General features: G+C 41.4%; 1 pseudogene; it reads left to right on the forward strand.

The window, feature by feature from the left end:
• Window positions 1-774: 774 nt before the first annotated feature.
• On the forward strand, window positions 775-5,032 carry LOC125377018 (annotated as a pseudogene).
• Window positions 5,033-6,000: the final 968 nt, after the last annotated feature.

Genomic DNA, 6,000 nt, shown 5'->3' on the forward strand with positions numbered 1-6,000 from the left:
GATATATATACGTTCACGTATCCCTGTCACAAAACAGCACACCGTAAAAATACTAATAGTATGAAAAAAGTATATCTACATGTATATTGTCCTTGAAATACCTCTTTTAGCAATATTCACTCATTGTACCCATGTGGAGAATCGAACCCGGGCCTTCAGCGTGACGAGAGAACTCTTTAATCACTAGGCTACCCGTCCACCCCACTAAAAGTATGAGTGAGTGAGTTGGGTTTAACGCCGCTTTTTTAACAGTATTCCAGTTATATCGCGGCGTGTCAGCTTAATGTGGGAGGAAAGCCCGAAGTGATGCAGGTCTCAGACGTTTACCACTTCGGTGAAACCCACGAGCACGGGTATGGTGCTGACAAATCTAGAAACATAATCGGGGCGAACCGGGATTCGAACCCACAATCATAGGTTTCTGGCGTGCCCAAGGGACGCAACTCTGCACAGCGAATCGCGGTGCCTTAGACGACTGGGCCACCTGTGCCTCCCAAAAGTATTAAAAAAGGTGTACCTATATTTGCCTTGAAATACCGTGTATTGGGTAACTCCGTGAGACGAGAGTCCGCTAGTTCCACTATCTCGTCCAACAGAAAGCACCTGTTATCGGCAGTGTAGAAAAACGACAGACAGCTGTTGCCATAGTAACACTTGTATGCACACTCTGTTTGTGATGTCATTGTAATCGGAGTGACGTCATTAACTACCATACTGGATAAAGCATTGACAAGTTGGAAAACGCCTGACATGGTAATGATGAAACAGCACAGGATGTATATATTGAAACAGTTCCCGCTCTCTTCAGCACCGAGAGACGTCACACCTTCAAGTTCTGGAATTGTCACCCCTGCTGTTAACGCTGGGTTGTTTGGACGAGCTCTGGTTAGCTGGAATAGCTGCGATGGTCGTGTAAAATACCATTCACTCACTTCAGCACCGCGCGATATCACACCTACAAGTTCAGGAATTGTCACCCCTGCTGTTAACGCTGGGTTGTTTGGACGAGCTCTGGTTAGCTGGAATAGCTGTGATGGTCGTGTAAAATACCATTCACTCACTTCAGCACCGCGCGATATCACACCTACAAGTTCAGGAATTGCCACCCCTGCTGTTAACGCTAGGTTGTTTGGACGAGCTCTGGTTAGCTGGAATAGCTCTGATGGTAGCGTAAAAGAACATTCACTCACTTCGATTCAGTTCGGGAAACAACTGAATATTGGTAATAATGTCTCCCCGCACGACATCAACGGTGGCTATGTGAGTGTAGCGTGAAAGAGCTTGCATCAACGAGGTGAGCTCCAGCGTCTACATGCGTGGCACAGTCCGCGTTGTATCTACGTGGCACTGAGGAGGGACTTGTTCCGTCAGCTGTCTTATATGCTGTCGCTGTGTTACTAGCAGTGACCATGGTGAATCATAGATTCAAATACTTTGATTTAACATGCCACTAGTTATATCATTCAAAGACTATCGATCCAGGCGAGTCACACTTTATATATATGCAACACTGTTATCATACAGAAGATTAAACAGCTATTTGTATCTGCTGTATTGTAAAGCTGAACTTTGTCGGTTATTTAGAAGAAGGATGTAAACACGATAAGCAGTGTTTTGAATAACAACCTCTTTATGATACATACACGTTTCAGGGGCTCTTCTTGCCTCATCATCGGGTGAATGACGGTGAACAGGACATGTACATGCACATGAAACCAGTTTTTGATGGACATGTCAATTGTTATACGAGAGTGGATACACAGTAATGTGTTTTTACAATAGATAAAATGAGTTGATAAATAGATCACATGTCCCGTGCACTGGGAAGGAAACCTCCTTGTTCACGATTGATCGATTGTTGGTTCGTCTGATGTCGATAGTTTCTTGGACTCTGCTCTTCCTCTAGTTGTGAATGTTTGCACAGAGGAATTTAGTGTGTTGCCAGGAGATGGAGTGGTTGGGATTGCTGATTATATGCCCTGATGGAAACCTCTTCAGATCATTCTCCGTGCTAGCGGCAAGGGTCAGACAAAACAGACCACCCCAATCCGAGAGTATGGTTTGTTTGTTGTTTAACGCCGCACTCAGCAATATTCCAGCTATATGACGGCGGTCTGTAAATAATCGAGTCTGGACCAGACAATACAGTGATTAATATCATGAGCATCGATCCACGAATTGGGATCGATGACATGCATTAACCAAGTCAGGGAGCCTGACCACCCGATCCCGTTAATCGCCTTTTACGACAAGCATAGTCGCCTTTTACGGCAAGCATGGGTTGCTGAAGACCTATTCTACCCCGGATCTTCACGGGTCCCGAGAGTATGTGTCTACCCAGTGAGGTTGTGGACAATTATACATTAAATACATTATATGTTATAATGAATTCATAGCCTATAAAGTATGATATTGCCCTCTTCTTGCTCACGCAACAATATATTGAGAGATAAATGAGGATATCCATCCATCAACAGAGACTCGTGAGTGATAAGAGATGCCTATATTTGTGTGTGTGTGTGTGTGTGTGTGTGTGTGTGTGTGTGTGTGTGTGTGTGTGTGTGTGTGTGTGTGTGTGTGTGTGTGTGTGTGTGTGTGTGTGTGTTGCGCTTGAGTCCAAGTCAGCGAGCACGCCCACCCAATACCGTTAGTCGCCTCTTACGACAAGCATGGGTTGCTGAAGACCTATTCTTGTATCATATCATGATATGGGTAGATACAAAACAATACACGTATATTTATCAAAGGGTGACATGTAAAATGGAATGAACATAAATTGTTATATATTATTTTCTGCTTATATATCTCAAACACCAGTTTTTCGAACTGATTCATATGAACATTAATTAGGCTACCATATAGGCTATATAGGCATATTTGTTCCATTTGAGAAGGGTCGAAATCATAGAATTTCTAGAAATATTGCACCATCATGTTTCGGAATCCTTCTTATTGGGTCCGTTATTGATATGTTAAAGGCGTTAGACAATCATCTAGTTGATAGCTAATTGCCGCATAAGGAGATATATATTTTGAAGCATCTCCCTCCCAATCCGATCGATAGACTATTGCATTTCCTGGCAGATGTTTGTCTAATTTGCATTGCACAAGAGTGGGCATTTACGCCGTTATCTAGCAAGTACGACAATATATTCACGTGAAAAGGTTAAGCACCACCCGTATTTATTTTGATGACATGACATGCATCAACCAAGCCAGCGATTATGACCTCCCGATCCCGTTAGCCGCCTCTTGCGACAAGCATGGGTTTCTGAAGACCAGTTGTAATCAGTATCTTCAAGTGCGACATCCTGTAAATGATGGATTATGTTATTCTTATTCATTAATGTCTTAGTGTCGGACCGAACGTAAAACATGGTGATATATTTTCTGGCCATTTTTTAAATTATATACTAATTAGAACTACATGTTGAAAAAAGTGAGGGATAATTTTTCAACATAAACTGTGTTGTCAATTGACAACGTAAAATGTCTTTCAGCACGAACAATTTTATTTCTTTGAAGATTTACAGAGATTAAAATAAGAGAACATTAATTAACTATGACGAATTCAAATGTATACGCCTGCCAATTTCATTTTCTTATTAGCAATAGTGGTACTGTGAAAAAATAAAGTGTATATTTACTTTACCATAGAGGTACTCAGTGTCGAGCCAGAGGCTTGGGATAAAACTTAAACTGAGGAACAATAGGAACTATACATCGTTTAATTTCATCATATATTGATTTTGAATTGAAAATATCGAAAGTTAAAAAAAGGAACTTACTGGCGCTTACCATTCATGGAGTACTTTTATATGGTTTAATTTTTAAAATATTTAACTTTAAAAAATTAATAAAAGAAACATTTCGCATAATACACAACTGCTGATGGGTATCTCAGACACGTTATCTTTTAAAATTAATCAATTTTCTTTTTCGGTATAAACTTCACAACATTTCAAATCTGGTATGGATCATGTGGTAGCAAATTCTTTTCTTACCCCAGTGATCTGGGGTATTGAAATAATTTTTCAAATACGTTGTCTTGCAGGCAGTAACGTGGAGCTTCTCAGAGTGTGGGGAGTTGAGAGCAGGCCTTCCATTTCTTTTGGTCACTAGGGGGAATTGTCTCCCCTTTTGTCCTTGAACCCCTCCTAGCTGTCGGGGTTCAAAACTCAACAGAGTCTTTGGCTGCCAATAACTCAGATCCAGCAGGTCTTCTTAATGCATCGGTCATACCACCACAGGAGCCGTTGGAAACAAGCATCATATGGCCATTCCTGATGACAGGGTTAATGACAATCCTATCCTCACTTCCCTTCTTGGTTGTCTTCTTCTTTGCCAGAAAGGAGGGACATGAGGAGGTTACTAAGGCATTGGATGGTAAAAGACAAGGGAAAAAGTTATCCCGGAAGTTACTAGTTCTCACGCTTGGCCTTCTGGGTATATTTTATTTCTTCTTGGACGATTTTGAGGACTCGTCCGTGTCCTGGCCTCATACGTGGTCAAACAGTTCAAGTGGACAAAGATCATGGGAGCAAGAATTACCTCCACGTTCTGGGCTGCGTATGCATTTGGTCGTCTTGCCGCCATCTTCTTCATCAGCTACGTCTCGGATATGAAGATATGTGGCCTCTTCTTCATCTTGGTGATCGTGGCGCAGGTGGGGATGATCCTGTCTGGAATGTTTCTCTCTGATGTTGGCATATGGATCACTACTTGTGCTGTCGGGTTTTCAATCTCGATAAGTTTCCCCGCCATGCTGACGTGGATAGAGAAGGACTTTGTTCAACTGTCAGGAAAAATTATGTCTGTCATCTTCGTATCCGTTGGCCTGGGTGGAATGGTCAACCCTCAGATCATTGGCTATCTGATGCAATAGGCTACCCCTCTATGGTACAACTATGTTCTGACTATAGAGAGTGTTCTGTTGTTCCTTAGTTTCCTCGTGCTGGTGTGGCTGGTTAAGAAAGTCCTTAGCATTTTCCATGCATCGCAAGCTGAAACTCCTGATAAGAACTTACACTGATGTCTCAGCGATCAACCATTTGCTATTATGTGGCGAGTTGGCGTGGAGGCTGATTGTCTTTTTTTTAAATATATAGTTCCAAAAAATACTTGAATAAATATTTTGCCTCATGTTTTCCACACAAACAAAATGTTCATTGAATTTACTGGATGTGCTGACAAACCTATGTTGTGAGGACTACATGTAGTTGTTCGGCTCCTCTTGTCGTTATTAAGTGCTCGGTCTCATATGAGGAAGATGAATAGAAGAATTATAGTATAGGCCTTGGTTACAACAATAAAGGAACAAACCTATTTCAGAAGCAAACCAGCTAATGTATCGAAGTCGAGCAGGATGTACTTGGTGGCTTTTATTGAACAAAACTGAAATAGGTATAGGCTATCGACGAGATGAAGGTTCCCGTGCACCTATATTTGCACTGAATTTAATGGATTTACTTGATTTACTGGAGATACCGGATGTACTGGATTTACTTGATTTACTTGAGAGAATGGATTTACTTAATGTACTGGATTTACTGGATTTACTGGAGATACTGGATGTACTGGATGGACTGGAGATACTGGATGTACTGGATTTACTGGATGTTCTGGATTAACTGGAGACATTGGATGTACTGGATTTACTGGATGTAATGGATTTACTGGAGATACTGGATGTACTGGATTTACTGGATTTACTGGATGTGCTGGATTTACTGGAGATACTGGAGATACTAGAGATACTAGATGTACCTGATGTACTTGATGTACTGGATGTACTGGATGAACTGGATGTACTGGAGACACTGGAGATACTAGATGTACCTGATGTACTGGATTTACTGGATTTACTGGATTTACTGGATGTGCTGGATTTACTGAATGTACTGGATTTACTGGATGTACTGGATTTACTGGATGTACTGGATTTACTGGATTTACTGGATGTACTGGATTTACTGGATTTACTGGATTTACCGGAGATAC

The sequence above is a fragment of the Haliotis rufescens genome, unplaced genomic scaffold (genome assembly GCF_023055435.1).
Source record: "Haliotis rufescens isolate VD_foot unplaced genomic scaffold, xgHalRufe1.0.p SCAF_8, whole genome shotgun sequence".
In the NCBI taxonomy this organism is placed as follows: Eukaryota; Metazoa; Mollusca; class Gastropoda; order Lepetellida; family Haliotidae; genus Haliotis; species Haliotis rufescens.